We start from the raw sequence: 17,773 nt of genomic DNA on the forward strand, positions 1-17,773 counted from the left end.
ACCCTCCTGGACTGTCTTTACCTTTCCAACATCCTTGGCGTGGCAGCATACCCCCATGCAAAAGTTGTTGGTGTAGTGTAGTACTGTGCCCCAGGTTTCCTCTGAACAGGCCATGCCCCTGTGCCGTGCCCCTTTACCCATGCCACTCCCTGTATATTATGACTTACATGCATTGTGTAGTAGGTATGTCCCTCCCGCTTGCAGTTAACATTTGTGCATTTTAATTTCCCATGCGACTTACCCTGCATCTGTGTTGTCTCCTGGTAGTCTGCGCTGTCCTGTCCTTGAATCCCTGTGACGATCTCCTCAGGGATGACGGCTGCCACCATCTCCTCCATGTGGTCCAGGGCCTCCTGCGGTGCTGGACTCCCGCCTCCAGTCTGCAGTGCTGTCTTCCTGTTCCTGGCCATCTTTTCCTTTGTTCTACGCTTGCAGTCATGCCAGCGTTCCTTGCACTCTATGACTGTTCTCTGTACTTCTGCCACACTGTTTATCTTGTCAACAATTTGTTGCCATATTGCCTCTCTCCTACTAATTGGCAACTTTGAGGTGACAAAAAGTTGGTGCTGGTGTTCCGTCACCTTTTTCACCAGAATTTCTCTGCACTGAAGCAACACTTTCTTTTCTTCTTCTCCCTCTCCTGGGTCTTGTGTAGGTCCTACTGGCTGGTTCCTGGTCTGTTGTCATCTTCCTGGGGTCTGTCCAAGCATCTGGGATCCATTTTGGTTCTCCTTAGCAAATTTTGCTGTGTTTGTGCCGCTTTTTGATGCTATTGCATAAAAAAAAGGCGCATATCTGGTTTGCGACATTGTAAACCGGCTCACAGTTATTTTCGCTGCATTAACGTAGTTTTCTTTACGATGTGACGCATTGGTTTGAGTAAAAAAAAATGACTCACACCTGTGGTTTGCGCACCCGTGCGTCAAAGTATAAATTTGACCCCCGAGCAGCGCAAATAAATGGCATTAGCCGGCAGTAAAATTTTGGACGCAAAACTGCGTCTGCGCAATTTTGCGTCAAAAAGTATAAATATGGCCCTCAGTATATAAGAAAAACTGGAAGAAGAATAAAATTGATGAGAGGTAGAGAGGTAGGGCGCCAAATCAGTAACGGAAGGGGAAACTCAATTAAGAAATCCAGAATAAAAATGGAAGAATATTTGTTAATCTATCCGGAGAGGAGACAAAAAATGAATAAGCATTAAGGTAGGTGAATGCCAAACAGCAACATTTTCTGTGTTTTTTTAATCATACAATGTATTCCTGGCATCTTACCTTTGAGGAGTGCGCTACCTGAGGATGGAGCAGCCTAAACTGTTTTGGTTTTAAATTGAAGAATTTTGTTCTTTTCTTCTGAAGTGTTTGGCCCCTCTTGAAATTATTTCATGTATCATGTGGGTAAGTTGCTTGTTGCACACTGACAGCTTTGAATATGAGGCAGGCCAGCGAGAGTCTATGGCCAGAAGTATGATATTTTCTTTAGCGACTTGCAATTTGTGATCCGTTTGGGAATCGCATGTTGTGAGTCGCAAAACTAAATTTACAACAGTGTCAAGCACACTGTTTGCGATTCCCAATGGGGTGCCAAATGACTATCTCATTAATATTAATGAGGAAGGTCACAATTTGAGACCCCATTGGGAATGGCTGCACTCACAGGGATGGTGGCCTACAGGAGACAGCGGACCACCATGTCTGTGACTGCTTTTAAATAAAGCAGTTCTTTTTTTTTAAATGCAGCCCATTCTCCTTAAATGAAAACGGGAATGCGTTTAAAAAAACGAAAATGACAGGTTTTCCTTTCACTTTTTAAGAGCAGGCAGTAGTCCGTGGCACCACTGCCTGCTCTTAAAAAATGCTTTTACAGACATTCACAAGGGGGAAAGGGTCCTTTGGGAACCCCTTCCCGTTTGCGAATGGGCTACCACATACTTGAAGTTGATGGTAACGCAGAATGTTTTTTGACTGCATTCACGGTCTCAAAACATTCATACATGCCAGTGCTATTAGGTATTTGGAAGGGACGTTCTAAACACGCCCCTTCCTAATACCGAATCACAAAAGCAAAATGCGATTCAGTGAAGGTTACCGGTTCACATTTTGCCTTTTGCACATGGAAAAATACATTTTACTGGTCGCCGTTGGGCCGTTTGTGACTGGTAAAATTATTTGTACATCTGGCCCTTAATTCTTATCTCCAGAGGTAGCCATTGCAAGTCTGTCAATGAATGAGAAAATACATTTTTGGAAAATCCGATAAGGATGACATTTCTGTAGCCTTACAGTAAAGATAACAATTGCTTCCCAAAGAAGCCAGATTGTTGTAATAAATGCTTGAGTCTTTTTAATGCACACAATGCCACTCAGGCTATTTCACCATATGTTCAATGTGAATTGTCATGGCAGGTCTTGACGTCGTTGGCAAATTTGAGTGAAAACTGTCTTATTTTGTATTCTACCCAAACTGTTTGGAATTTCGTCTGGTGCTCTTGGTTTATAAGAATGAAATACCCTTTGAGTAAATTTGACGACATTTATTTTGGAATGTATTTAGGAAGATTTTGAGAGGGATGATGTCGTCAAACAAGGCAGTTCACATATCTAGTTATATGCCATTGGTACATGGGTGGATGAATCCTCCAAAATCCCTGAAGCGCCATATAAAAATTGAACAATGTGGAAATTTGACTAGGTTGTCACACAGCCATTCTCCCAATATGTTTTTATTTAGAACCTCTTGGTTTTCAGATCTCTTCTGTGAGGGATACAGCAATTTTGAGTCTTAACCACCATATGCTGCTGCTGAAATAGGTTTGGCTGATAGCTACCAGTGTCTGCGCTTTAAAAGATGCTCCTCTGTGAAGCTGGTGTAAAAGGCTCTTTGCAGAATAATATGTGTGCACACATGTTGTACTTAGCCTTCTTTTTGGGATCACCCCCAAACATTTTGCCGTTACCCCTTCTAATTTCTTAATTTAGTTTTTGTTGACATTGGGACTCTGTGCACTTTACCACTGCTATCCAGTGCCAAAGTGCTTGTGATCTCTCCTTTAAACATGGTAAAATTGGCATACATGCAATTGGCACATTTGATTTACTTTTGTGACATTTACTTGTTGAGACAGGGAGCCGCAGGACTGTATTGCCCACAGAGAGGCTGCCCATCGTCTGCATTCATGCCCAGAGGCACTTTTTAGGAGATGCGCAGGCCTGCTGCACAAGAAATTTTTGTTTGTTGGAGCCTGCTGCACGGGATGAGTGCAGGATTGGCCCAGGTGTGTGCTCGGGAAAAGACCGGGTCAAGAGTGGGCCCGTCTGCGCCTGTCTACATCTGGTCAAGGCTGGGCTATGCCCCCCCCCTAAGATTTGCTTTTTGAGGTTGAAAGCTGTGAATTTTGTAAGATGTTTTCTCAATATACTGGATTTTAAGCTCTGGGTAAGCATAAGTTGGTAGGAGACGCTGTTCCCAACCGTAAACCCACCAGTATTGACTCCATGCTGCAGAGAGCCATTGGTGTTGTGGCAAATGAGATCAAACTTGTGGTAAGAAGACTATGGTAGGTCCTGTTGATATCTAGAGCAAGGGAGCTATATCCAGGGCGGTATTCATATCTGAGGATAGAGCTATGAGGATGAACACACTAACCCTAAAGGAAGAGGCTCTCAGTAGTCGGAATATAGAGTCAATAGTCCTTGGTACCACCTCCACCCTACTGGAAACAACTTCATTGGGCCTTGACTCACATGGGGGAGTAGATATAGTTGCTGTATCTCCTTCCGAGATGCCTAATAAACATAAGAAGAAAGGCCCAGGAAAGGGGGGAACCTAAGGTGGAGGACAAGGGGTACAGAAACTCACTACTTATCAGCCTCATCTGTGCATCCCACACTATTTCTGACTGGGCTGGTCTAATCTACTTTTAATCTAGCGCTTGGAATACAGCCCAGAGTATTTATGGGATTATCTCCTTTACCTACTTTGGTTCGCTGATGTTTTGATTTTCCTTATTAATTCATGCACCTTATTGTCTCTCCTTATATTATATATCTTTTTCCTACACATGACCTTTAGTGCTGATGGGAACTTAAACCAAACTGTAGAACCTAGGTCTCTTACCTCCTTCATGTTTCCCCCAAGCTCCCGCTGTTGTTGCACTGTGAGTTGGCCCACATCTGATCTGACCAGGTATGTATAGCTATTGTATGTCAATGACTTTTGCTTCATGGCTGCTGAGAGAATTGATTCCTTTAGATCATAGGACTGGAAATTTACCAGCCTCTACCTTAGGAATTTGCAGTTGGAATTCTGCCTGAAAGGGTCTCCATGCACTCTCTGAATGTCTGACTTTAGGTTGATATCAGCCCTGTTCTCAAAGAAGCCTTCCCTTAGTAGATTGACCATGAATGCCTTGATGTGGGTTATTTGACAATCTTAAATTATTCCTTCTAGAAATAATTTCTAGCCTCTCAACATTTCCCTCAGCTGCTTATTTTGGTGTTCTATGGTTTAAGTTTTTGTGTGTTTCTGGATAGATTTTCTTTCACTTGGGTGACCCCTTCTTCTAGAAGGTCTGTACACCGTGACAGGTTGTCCAATGTATTGCCCAATGCTTGACAGACTGCACCTATCTCTTTTTATTTTTGTTCAGATATTTACATTTTTTGCATTATTTCAGCTTTCAAAGACACGAGTATTGATGCCACTGATGGACCCTCAGTCTGCTGATCCTGCATGACCCCTCTGTCTCCCTCTGTCTGCCAGGGTAAACGTAGGGGAGTCCTCCTCCCTACTAATTGAATTGGACTTCTTAGTCACCTAATGGATTGCATAAGCTTCTCTCCTAGTCCTAAACTCTTACCCACATCTGATGCAGCAACATAATAATCTGCTAACAACTGAAACCTATTCATCGGGGGATGCTTGTGTCAGGAGCAAGTAGGGTTGAGGTGCCTTTTTCTCTTGCTGAACCCCAGCTTCCTCTCGTACTGGGGGCAAAAACCCACTGTCACCCCCCCACCCTAATCTTCCCCTTCCAAGATTTTGCATTGGCTTGGCCATGGCCTGCTCCTTCTGCAATTTGCCTGGGCCAAATGTATTTGTGTTCTCCATGATGTTAAAATAGGAATTCAGAGAGGGAGAGACCTAGGTTGGGGGCATCCTAGACTTGGCTCTAGAGTCTTTTTGCACCCTTGTTTAGGATTAACAGTCAAATGACCCCTTTCCTAGAGATCTAGCTTCTCTATTACTACTGATCCTTTCTACAACCAAAGCTACTAGGTCTTTCTCCTTAGTCGACAAAAGAGAGTATCTGTTTTTCTCGGCCTCTTTATAGTGTATAGCTGAGGGACTCTGAACAGTGTACATGGTCGCTGAGGCCTGGAGCAAAGTTCCCTGTGGCTTTCTTACCCACCCTTGTGAGACCTAGGTAAGCTATCCTCGGTCAGTGCCTCCCCATCTTGTTCAGTACCTTATTAGTTGTTATGATTCTCCGACTTTGGCAGAGTGAGATGCTGCCTGCTGTTTGCCTCTAGTACGTTCCGGCTTTCCTTAATGCACATCTGATACTGCCACTGCTGCTACCGCTGCCACATCCAGTGACCCCAAAACTGATCTGTGCTGTGACTGTGCATCTCCACTGAAACCAGAGCTGGACACAATGGAAAGGGAATCCCCTGCCCTCCACCATGCAAGTGCTGTACTTCTTGAATTAGGCCAGGGTGTGGCCAAGTGCAGGGATTTCTTTGCTAGTGCATTTCGGACTGATTAAATGAGCCCCTTAAAATGACCTGGACTAGTCCTGTGGCCGGTGTTAGCCTGCCGCCATGCTGCTCCTCCATTGCCAATACCCTGTCCAAATGAGATTAGCAGAGACCATCCACAGTTTTATTTTCACTGAGATGCCCAGCGAGGGCCGCATCATGACTATAGTGCAAAATGGTCTTGCACAATTCCTGAATGGGAACAAATAACCTTGTTTCATGTCAGAGTAGAACATCTTTTTCCTCAACCTCTCCTGGAGCCCGAACTCCTACAGTGGCTGACCGTAGTTTCCCTAAAAAGTCTCCATATGCACATTGGGCAAAGATTTGAGATCCTGAGGGCTAATAGACTGTGGTGGATCAGCCCCCCACCCATTAAGAAGAACTCTAGGTGGGAAAGCATGTCTGCCGTATGATGTGCAGTCCTTGACTGTTAGATTATGATAAAATCAAACTAATTGAAAACAATATCCAGCGTAACTATCTTGGTGTTAGGGCTCTGGTTGCCTGAAAAAACTGCAAGTTCCTGTGATCAGTGTAAATAGTGACTGTGTGTCTTGCCCCTAGTAGATGATGTCTCCACTCAAGGCAGGCTAGTTTTAGAGTCAACAATTCTCTCTCGGCCACAGTGTAATTTTGTTCTGCAGAATGGAAATGTTCCGGCCCTGGGTCTCTCTGGGGCAAACCCTCCCCACCACCACCTGGGATGCATCTGCTTCAACAAAGAATGATTGGGTCACATGTGGGTAATGTAATACCAGGACTTCAGTGAATCTTTTCCTTAACTCCTGAAAAGCATTGTCTAATTCCTGGGTTTTAGTAGAAATGTGTTCCTTATCTCAATAACCGCGTGATTAATTCTACGGTGTTGGAAAAGCACAGTATTAACTAGTGAAAAAAGTTGGCAAACCCCAAATAATTGTGGATCTCTTTAAGATTCTTTGTGGCCCCACCAATGCAGGAACTTCCAATTGATCCATGACTATACCATTAGGTGAGATTAAATACCCTAGGAAATCAATAGTCATAGCAATAAAAGTACACCTATCCAGTTGGGTGAAAAGCTGATGTTCACAGAGCTGTTAAAGGACAGCTCGCATGTTTCTTATGTGTTTACCCTGAGTAGTCAAATAGATAAGGATATTGTCAATATAGACAACAGTGCAAACATCCAAGAAGTACTGCTGGACCTTGTTTATGAAAATATAAATGGCCGCAGGGGCGTTGCAAAGGCCAAACAGCATTACTTTGCATTCAAAAAGGCTAAATTCTATTCAAAAAGCCATTTTCCACTCATCCCCTACTTCACCCTAATGGGGTGGTAAGCCCCTCGAAGGTCTAATTTGGTGTAAATGGTAGACCGATGGACTTGATCTAATAAAACAGGGATTAAAGGTAGTGAGTAACGGTTTTTGATGGTAACTTTGTTGACTGGCACTGTTCAATGCATTCATGACACTTCCAACGGTACAAAAAACAACAGGGAGGAAGTGGGTGATGTTGAGTGACAAAGGAACTTTTTTGCTAGTAGGTCATCAAGATAGGTCTGTAGGTAGAGGTTTTATGGTTCAGAGAGTGCATAGACTATACTAGAATTTATGGTCACCACAGGGAGGAGATCTGTTCAACAATCGTACACCATGTGGGGTGGCAGTTGTGTAGCTTTCTGTCCATAAGACACATCTTAAACATTCTGATTGATTTCTGGGAGAGTAGTTCCATGTTCAGTATGAAGGCACAATATAAGGGGATGATTACCTTGGGTACATCCTGATAACTAGAATGCCAGTAAAAAGCAGAGTCAAGAGTGATTTTTCATAGCACCCACTCAATTTTGAGGTTATGGCATTGTAACCAGGGAACCCCCAGAATAGCTATGAACACTGGTGTGTCATTTTATTAAAACATATACAGTTGATGTGACATTTAGCACACACCATAGTGAGAGGAATTGTCTGATGGATTATAATGCCTGAAGAAAGCTCTGAGCCATCCATGGCCCTCACAGGTCCTGGGTCCACCTTTTTGACCTTGGGAATACCTAACACTGTTGCCAGTCCTCGATCCAAGAAGTTGCCTTTAGCTCCTGAATTCTGAAGCATAGGCAGAACCTTCCAAACTTCAGCAGAGATTATCAAGGTCACAATAATTGTTAAATGTATTTGTACATTGGAGAGGGTGTTTGCAAGATAACTGGAGACCACCTGCATTTTTTCACTCAATAGGTGGGCTTCACTGCTTACCGAGTATTGCAGTTTTCTGAGATGTCAGTGTCTGTCTCTGTGAATCCAATTACTTTCTTGGTGGTACCAAGTTTATTTGGGCACTCTAACCGAAGTGCCTGGGTTTGGCACAAAATAAAAAGAGATCGAGTTTTTGCTTTTTGTTTTTGCCTGATTAGTATTGGTTATGGAAAGTCTTGAGCTGCCTTTGTAGATTCCTTTTTCTCTGTTTTTACAGCAACTACTCTGGTTTCCCCTTAGACTGCGAGTGCAAAAAAAATTAAAACATAAATTGAGCATCAATCAACTTTTATTAAAATTGAGACATACTAACATTACTGAGAATGTTCATCATTCTTGACTTCAGCTATGATCACCTGATGCCCCATTTACTCTGCTTCCTCTTTAAGTGATGGGTAGTACAGAGTACGTTGGAGAGTTTAATGGTCTCAGGGAGTATCTGCATTTTTTCAAGTTGGGATAATAAGGGCCTGCCCTTATACGATTGCATTATTCAACTTCCAGGTGGTATGGTCCACTCCACAGTGAAATGTTTGTTACTAAGTTATGGTATGTTCATAAATACAATACACAATTTATACTACAGGACCTATTTATCAAAGTTTGTGTCACCCTTACAACACGCAAAATAACTCAAGTGTGAGGCAAAATCTAGATGAGACTTACCAAGCCACACAAGCCCATGTTCTGTGGCTCTGCTGTAAATATGGACTAATGCAAGGCAGCACAAGTCGGTAGTCTGCCCCAGGGAGCCATTCCATGGGTGGAGCGTGAGTGTTCCCACACATCCTCCTATGGATATGGTGCATTCCCAGATTTGCCAGGAGTGGTGGAGCTGGGAATGTTTCAAAATGCTACGCCTTCTCAGGGGAGGTGTAACAAGGAGAAATATCTTAATTTTTCATCTTTTTCCTCTTTCTACAGGAGCTGCATTCTGCAGCACAGTGTAGAAAAAGGAAAAATCCTCAAATGATTGATTTTGTGCAGGAAGTTGTCGATCTTTACACAAAAACAATCATACCTGCACCATAGGGACCCCTGCACCATGATGCAAGGGTGCATGTATTGGTGCTAGGCAGACAAATGTGCACCAGTGCATAGAGAAAGCAGGAATGTGCCATTGATAGGTGTGGGGCAACCCTGCCCTCTCCCTTTCACCAGTGTGTGCAGTGTAGTAAGGTGCCTCTCTGCATTGCATAGCATAAACAAATTATAAATATGGCCCTCCATGTATTGCACACCATTGCTTGGAATGTTTATTGTTGTGTTATCTCTAATTGCTATATATGCTCTCTGGTTGGGGTATGCAACAAATTAAAGAGTAGGTAATCAAATATGTGTGCACTTGTAGGGTGAAAGTGAATTCAATTAAGCTAATATTTCTCTGAGTTAGTGCTTTATTTTCAGACAGCACAGCTCAAAAACGGAAAGAGGCAAATGTTGCTTACTGATTATGAACTGTACTCTAAAAATAAAGCACAAACTCTGAGAAATATTGTTTTAAACAAATTCACTTTATGTCTTGCAAGCACATAAAAACAGGCAATCAACTCTACACTGCACCTGAAAAGCTCATCATGATATGTCCTAATGTGCATACTGCATCATTATCATTGTTATTAAAACATGTTTGCTCTGGATTGTATAGACAATGAGGCCCTCATTATGACTTTGGCAGACAGAAAAGCCCGTTTGCCGAAGTCTCGATGGGTAGGTTGCGGCCAGTATGGCAGCCTCCCTGCCTGGGTAATTATGAGTTTCCTGCTGTGTCAGCCCAGCAGGAAAAGGCCCACAGCATTGTCTCCGGCTCATAATAGAGCCGGCGGCAATGATGTAGTGCGTAGGGTGCTCCAGCACACGTCGCAATGTTCACTGTCTGAAGACAAGTGAACATTGTGACAGGGCTGGCTAGGGGGTCCCCTGCACTACCCAGGCCAAGCGCATGGGCAGTGTAGGGGCCCCCTGGGTCCCACTGCACCCTAACTCTGCCAGCCTTTTCATGGCGGTGTTACCGCCATGAAACCGCTGGCGGAGAAGGGGGTCGTAATCCCCAGGACAGCAATGTTTGCAGTTCTGCCCCGGCAGATTAGGACCACCAGACTGAAGTCGTAATTTGGCGGTGCTGGCGGTCCGAATGTTGCGCTACCACCGCAGTCGTAATGTGGCGCTAGGACCACCACATTGGCATCGGTCCGACCACCACCACAACCCTGGCGGTCATTAGACCGCCAAGGTCGTAATGAGGCCCTGTGTCTGAATGTGCATGCCATATTAGCAGAAAATATGACTAAAGATTTATTCTGCCGATACATATGATCACAAAAAATACTATAAGCGGTGGCAATGATTGTCACTATTATTTGCTTTGCAAGACATTCACATTATTCTGCCCTGCATGTACACATGTACATATAATGCTATTTTAATGTTAAAGTTGACCATAGTTAATGTATTCCACAGTTTAAATGACTCACAATAAAATAAAATGTTCTTTTAACTGCTGTGCACTTATTCTCTTTCCCTCATTTCAGGAGTCAAATTGTTACTATCCACTTTTAATTGAATGCATGTTCTTGTTTAATGTTTAATATGTATGTGTGTGTTTTCCATTCAGAGCTGAATAATGAACCTCCACATCTGCATTGAGAACATGCTGACCGACATGTATCATCCTGCTATGAGATATCTCTTGGAGGTCATGCAGCAGATACTTCCATCATGTAATGGTTGGAAAGAGGGACAACAACACGTTACTGAGGAATGTTCGAGTCTGCATAGTTCTCTTCACAGGAACTGTTGGAAGTAAACTTTCAGTGATGATATTTGTATTTTTATTGTGTGGCTGAGCTAGTTAGATTCAGATGCCTTGTAGATTTAGATGCCTTTTATACTCTCTTCAAAACAGACATCCTCTCTACCCCTGTTCACGGAGCTAGACTCTTGAGCGAATCCATTCATACTTACTTGACTGAATCTTTATTTGATTCAACCTTCAGAGGCTTTACTTACTGACACCTCCTGCCTGATACCTCCCACAATTTTCCTTATTTTCTCTAGCTTGGCATAAAAGGGAATTTCCCTTCATCTGAAGCTGAATTTGATCCATTTAATTTATAAGAACTTAAAGCAATTTGTCATTGTAATCACTGTTTTTAATCGATTTGCACAGTACTAATTGACAATTATGTACTGGACAACGGTTTTACCAATATTAACTGATTTCTATTTTTAACTCTACTAATCTACTAACAAACCTTCATGGTTTGCAAATCCTCTCTGTCATTTTTTTGAGGGCCTACTGTGCTTCACTGTACTTTATGTATCATTTTCTTGCTTAGTCACGTCTCAGTTTGGGACTAAAGGCCCATCCACTTAAGTGCAGCTTGTACTTGAGTTTGCCCCAAAGATCTGCACAGAAAAATAAATATCCCGATGAGTAAACTAAGTAAATGGCCCAGAAATACACAATTTCAACTTGTTGCATATCAGCTAGAAATGTTGTATATTTGTCACAAGAATTGTTCTTGTTTATAGATGAGAGGCAGACAAGACACTCGAGTATAAATGGTGACTGTAATGTATTTATCTACTGTGTAAAAACAGTACAGTGATTTAAACCCTATTATAGAGCTAATGCTAGTGTGTAAACTCATTAGAATCAGCATGATGAGTGGTGTCATTCATATGCAATGCTGTTAAGGTGGCACAGCAGGTTCTTTCTTGTTAAAGTGGCGCAACACATTCCTTTTGACTTTCAAATAGCACAAGAGTTCCAAATCATAACCTGCAATGACAATATTCAGATAGATAAGTTTTCTGCAAAATTGCCTGGCCAAAATATGGTGTATTTCTCTTGGGCAATTACTAAGCGGTCAAGGACTTTGGGTAAGGTATGCACCACATAAGTAACAAAAAAAGAGATTCAAAATCATACTGTTGCAAGTATCATTTCCCAAAATATCTTTGTTACACCATTTGTTTGATTTCTTTTTTTTAGCATAGCTTTGTTCTCCCTTATTAGCATAACGATCAGCATGACATGGAGCAGCACAAGGATACAACATCAGTTTGTCTCTTGCCTCAATGATGTACAATGACATGTGCAGGGCTTGAAAAGCCATACCATTACCCCTCTGCCTTCCGCATAGAGTGTGATTCACAACTACGGCATCATCTGATGGAGTTTCTATTGTGATCTTCATTGGTCCAGGGCCTTTCTGGGATCGGCACTAAGAGGATCTCTCTCTGCTCTGCCCAACCATTCCATACTTTGGCATATTTCTTGGGGCATCCCCATGCTATATATATGGGTCTTTCCAACACCATGCACAAGTCCATACCACGTGCTCATCCTTCAACCCAAGGTGCCTGTGGGTCTTTCCAGGCCCTTGCAATATCTCTCTTGGCAAGTACTAAGCCCAACCACACCAATATTTTTTGGTATCTCGTACCCTCCAGCCCCTGGGAAATGTGTGAAAGGATCAGTCTGGGGTCCTTTAGAATGGTCCCGCCCACTGCCGCCTCCAGGGTGCCCGAACCTCCACCCCAAAAATTAGAAAGAGCTGAGCAGTGCCAAAACATATGTAGTAGATCTCCCTTCCCAGTACTGCATCGCAAACAAGCATTGCTAGCTATATAGCCCATGCAATGTAGTTGTGCTCTAGTGTAATACGTGCGATGTAGCAGCTTGAATTGAATGTGTCTAAACTGGGAGGCTATGGCCGCTTCCTTAGGCGCCTCCAGTGCCTCCCTCCAATCATTGTCTTCTAGTGCCCCCAGATCTATCTCCCATACCCTACGCACCTTCTCCATAGGATCTGGTAGAGCACCAAGAAGCATTTTGTATGTCAGTGAGAGCTTGTGCTCTGTCATATTGGTCAGCAGTAGTTTGGCCTCTAGAGGTGAAGACTCCGGCAGCTCAGTGAGCGTCCGTGTCACAGGCGTTAATGCATGACACAGCTGTAAGTATCTAAAAAAAACTGTGTGCAGTGAAGTGCAAATTCTATTTGTAGGTCCTGAAGGGATTTCAGTATACCTCCGTGGAGTATATCTTTTAGCTGCGAGATCCCCATGAGGTCCCAGGTAGCAAACTCCTTCCTCAATGACATCGTCTGTGGGACATAAGACGCCTGCCACAGTGGCATCTCCAAGGTCAACTTGTGCTTGCACCCAGTAGCCTTTTGTGCCTCCTCCCACACCACAAACACTACCCCAGTCGCTGGTGGCAGTTCCATCCCAGAGGCCCCTCCATACAACAAGTGCAAAATCCCCTGTGGTCCTATCTTCGTCCCCTCCAAAGCATACGCCCAGTAGTACAGTCATACATCCGGTGTGGCCAATCCTCCTTCGATCCCTAATCGGCAGCTTTTATCCAGTGAGATGTGCGGGATCTTGCTTCCCCACAGCAATGCACGCAACTGGGCGTTCACTCTCCGAAAAAAGGACGCAGAGACTGGGAATGGATGATTCTGTGGATGATACAAGAGATGTGGAAATGCCACCATTTTAAAGATGACCGAACGTCCCAAGAGAGACAACAGAAGAGCCCCCCAGAACGCCACATATCTGGACAGCCGCTCCAGTTGAGGTGCCAAATTTTTCTCAAAGGAACATTCAGCATTCCCTGTAACATACACTCCTAAGTATTTAAAACCATCTTGTCTAATGGGCAGATCCACTGCCCATAACATATCTGATGGGTGCCAATTTACTGGGTAGATCATTGATTTTCTCCTATTAATACGAAGGCCCGAGTAGTACCCAAAAGTCTCCATTTTCTGCAGCGTTCTGGGTTCCGATCTTTCCGGATCCCTTAGGAATAAAAGGACATCTTCTGTATACAGCGATATTCTGTCGCTCATCGTAGTCTCCCAATGGAATCCTCTATACAGTGGGTCCTCCCAACCTCAGGCAGCCAGGGGCTCTATTACAATTGCAAACAACAGAGGGGATAGGGCGCAGCCTTGCTGTGTGCCCATTTCCACCGGAAACCCCTCCGAGACCTGTCCTGTCATGCACACCCTAGCTCTGAGGTCTGTGTATAGGAGTTTTATATAGCTGATAAATCGGGGTCCACAACCCACCCACTCCAGGAACGCAAACATATATGCCCAGTCGACTGAATCGAAGGCCTTCTGGAAGTCAATGGACGACAGAGCCCTATGTTCATCTACCGACGCAATCAGGGCAATGGCATTATGCACTCACCTCAGATTATGTCTTGTAGGCAGTGTTGACATAAACGCTGACTGGTCAGAGTCTACCAGATGTCCTATCACCTTCCCCATCTGGTTGGCCAGAACTTTCACGCACACCTTGACCTCTGTATTTAACAAGGAGGTGGGTCGGAAATCCTCACAGCGATGACCGGTAGTGCCCGATTTGGGTATTACCACAATATCTGCCATCCTAAGATCTGGAGACAACGTTCCCCTGTCAACAGCCTCCTGGAACATTTCCAGCATGGGTTGACCTGCGTGCTGCCATACCAGATGCCAATATTTGGGTGGAAAGCCATTCGGTCCAGGGGTCTTCCCTGGATTTAACTGTCCCAAGGCTATTCTCAATTCTAACACTGAGACCTCCGTCTCCAAGGAAACCCTGTCTGCAGCTGATACGCTGGGGACCAATAGATCATGTATGAATTGAGACAGTTCTGATCGAAGACTCACCCCGATACAGACCCCAATGGTAGTTAGCAAATGCTTGAGCCATCGGCCCTTGTCCCATCACCTTTGACACGCCCCCCATCTGTAAATATGAGAGAGCAGTCAACCCCGACTTGGGGATGCATAACCAATGCATGGTTTTACTGGCCTTATCTCCCCATTAATATATTCTGCTTTTAGTTGCCCCCCACGCTGCCCTTGCTTTCTGTGCTAACTCCTGCTGCATCAGTTTCTGCAAATGTAGTAGGTCTCTTAGGTGGGTCTCCTGTTCCTGTTCTACGTAGCAGCCCTCCAGGTCCATAAGTCTCACCTCCAGATCCCGGATCTTCTGCTTACTTCTTTCCCTCCGGCCTTTCACATAACTAATAACCTCACCTCTCAGGTACCTCTCAGGTACACCTTCTGCGCCTCCGAAATCTTTTCTGACGAGGCCACGGAACCCTTGTTATCCTGGGAAATACTGTTTACTCTTTTCATTGCACATGTCTCTAAAGCCTTCTTTCTGAAGACGCCATCTATCCAACCTCCATCCCGCCCTTGTTCCTTCTGTCCCCCAGGTCAGGGTCATGTCTATCGGTGTGTGGTCCGATAGGCCTCTCGCCATTTGTCGTACCTATCTCACCCTATTGCCTTCCCCTGCAGGGAGGAGGAAATAATCTAATCTGGAAAAAGTTTGGTGTGCCCTGGAATAGAAGGTCTATCCTCTCTCGCTCGGGTGGTGTGCGCTCCAAGCATCTGCTAAATTCAAGGTCTGCATAAATGTCATTAGCGGTGTTAGCCTACCCCTGCTAATCCCACCCGAGGAACGATCCAGCTGTGCATTGCACCCTCCATCCATGTCTCTCCCTATTATCCATGTGGACTCCGGCAATTCCCTGAGTACTCCACCCAACCGAGTCAAGAATCCCATTCCCAGCAGTGGCGGAGCATAAACACTCATGAGCGATGTGGGCTGGCCCTGAAGAGCCCCAGTGACAGCTATATACCTTCCCTGGTTATCTGTACATGTTTGCGTGATAGCCAACTGGGTACGTTTACTAAATAATATAACCACCCCGTGGGATCCCCGGTGAAAACCCACATGAAAAGCCTGTGAATAACCTCTTCACAGCAGAAAGGGGCAGTTGTTCCCCAGTAAATGTGTCTCTTGAAGACGTACCACATCTGCCTCTGTTTTCAGTGCAGCTCTAAGAACCGCCCCATGTTCAGTCTTGTCTAATATCCCGTTTACGTTCCAGGACAGAAGTTTAAGTGTACCTGCTGTAGAGGGAACCAGCTCTTTATCCTCCTTCATACTGATAGCCATTGTGAAGAGATGTACCCTCTCCCTGCGTTCGCTCCCTCTTGCTGCATGCCATGTCAATGCCCTGCCCCACTTGCAACAGCGTAGTAGAAGTGAACAACATCCACCACCCCCTCTTCTTAACTCCCCCCCCATACTTCCCAAACTTGAAGTACCTATTGTGTTGTATCTAGGGGCCTAGCCGACGGAGCTAGGCTGTGATCTGTAGCACTCCCTACATGAACCCCTCCCTCCCAAATATTGACAAACACCACCCCTTTAAAACTAGGTAAGTTATTACTCATTAATCACTGGACATCCCACCCCAGCTCTGTTCATACATACTGAATGTATTTGACCAAGTCTTATGGATCAGTCTGTCTGTCTCTCAGGGGACCGTGACCCCTGTCGTGACTCTGCATCATCTTCCAGTGCAGTGGGACCTGCCGGCGAGGTGGCCATGTCTTTTGTAACTCAAGCCACTGCAGGGCCTCGGTATCGAGCATGACGGCCCGGCCTCTACGCTTTCTGTTGCAGCGTTGTGTGCCACTCTCGTCACGACGTCTGAGCATCTTCCGTTTGTGCGCCGGCCTGGATGGTAGAAGCAAATTCCAGGCTAGCTCTGGCGTGTCAAAGAACAGAGATTTCTCCTGACACAGTACCTTTAGACAAGCCCGAAATAAAAGCATGTATGTGAGTCCCATTAGACTTGACTTTTAGAAAAGACCTGCGCTGCTGTTGCACCTTGAAAGTGTAATCCTGGAAGAGCCGCACTTCAGTGGATTGGTAAGTCACTGGGTTCACCTGTCTTGCTGCTGTTAGGACAGAATCCCTGTCCACATAGTTAAGTAGCTGCACTATGAATGGCCTCGGCAGGGCCCCCAACGGGGGTTGGGCTATCAGTGCCCTATGCGCATGTTCCACAATAAAGCATTGTAAAACTTCTTCCTTGGGGACCCAACTTTGTAGCCAGTCCCACATAAATTTAGTAGGAGGAGTACTTCCACTCTTTCAGGAATACCTACCACTCTGAAATTGTTCCTTCTGGCCCGGCCCTCTGCGTCTTCTGCTCTGGCCTCAAGTTGATTCACCAAGTGCTTCAACTTTGTAAAATTTTAGGCATGTGTTTGAACTGTATCTTCAGTTTCGGAGAGTCATCCCTCTACCTCTGTGACTCTATGTATGGTGTTGCGAAGATCCTGCCTAATGAGGGCTAGATCCACCTTGAACTCACCAATTTTGCCCTCCAGGGTAACTTTCAGATCATTAATGGCTTGTAGAATGGTTGCCGTCCAAGCTACACCCCCAGAATCGCGGGTCCAACCAGTCGCACCTGTCTCGCTCACAGGGACATTCTGCTTAGTGAATTTGTCAATTTGTTGTTGCTGGGCAGGCGTACTGCCTGATTTGTCGTGCCCCATCTCGGCGACCAAGCCATTTCAGCTGTTACTGGTTGTTGTATTCCGGTGCCTCTAGGTAACTTGGGAGGGAAGAGGATCCCCAAATCTGTCTCTCACCTGTCTGTTGCGTGTCACCACCAGCCGGCTAGTAGAGTAAGGTCCGCACTGTATGCAATGAAAGCTCCTCTCGTCAGGGCCACAGGACCACCCACCATTTCCTCAGTCCTTTTGTGTCTTTCTTCCCGTCCTGTGTACCCTCCTTCTTCCAGTTTTCAAAGTCACCTAGTTAACTTTGGACCTTCTGTAGGGTCCACGTGCGACAGGCGATCTGCCAGTTGGACTCGCTCTTCTAAGCTGACCCCAAGGGGAGTCTCCCCCGAGCCCGCTCTTCCACCATCATCATAGCCGCCTAGGGCCCATT

The sequence above is a fragment of the Pleurodeles waltl genome, chromosome 3_1 (genome assembly GCF_031143425.1).
Source record: "Pleurodeles waltl isolate 20211129_DDA chromosome 3_1, aPleWal1.hap1.20221129, whole genome shotgun sequence".
NCBI lineage: Eukaryota > Metazoa > Chordata > Amphibia > Caudata > Salamandridae > Pleurodeles > Pleurodeles waltl.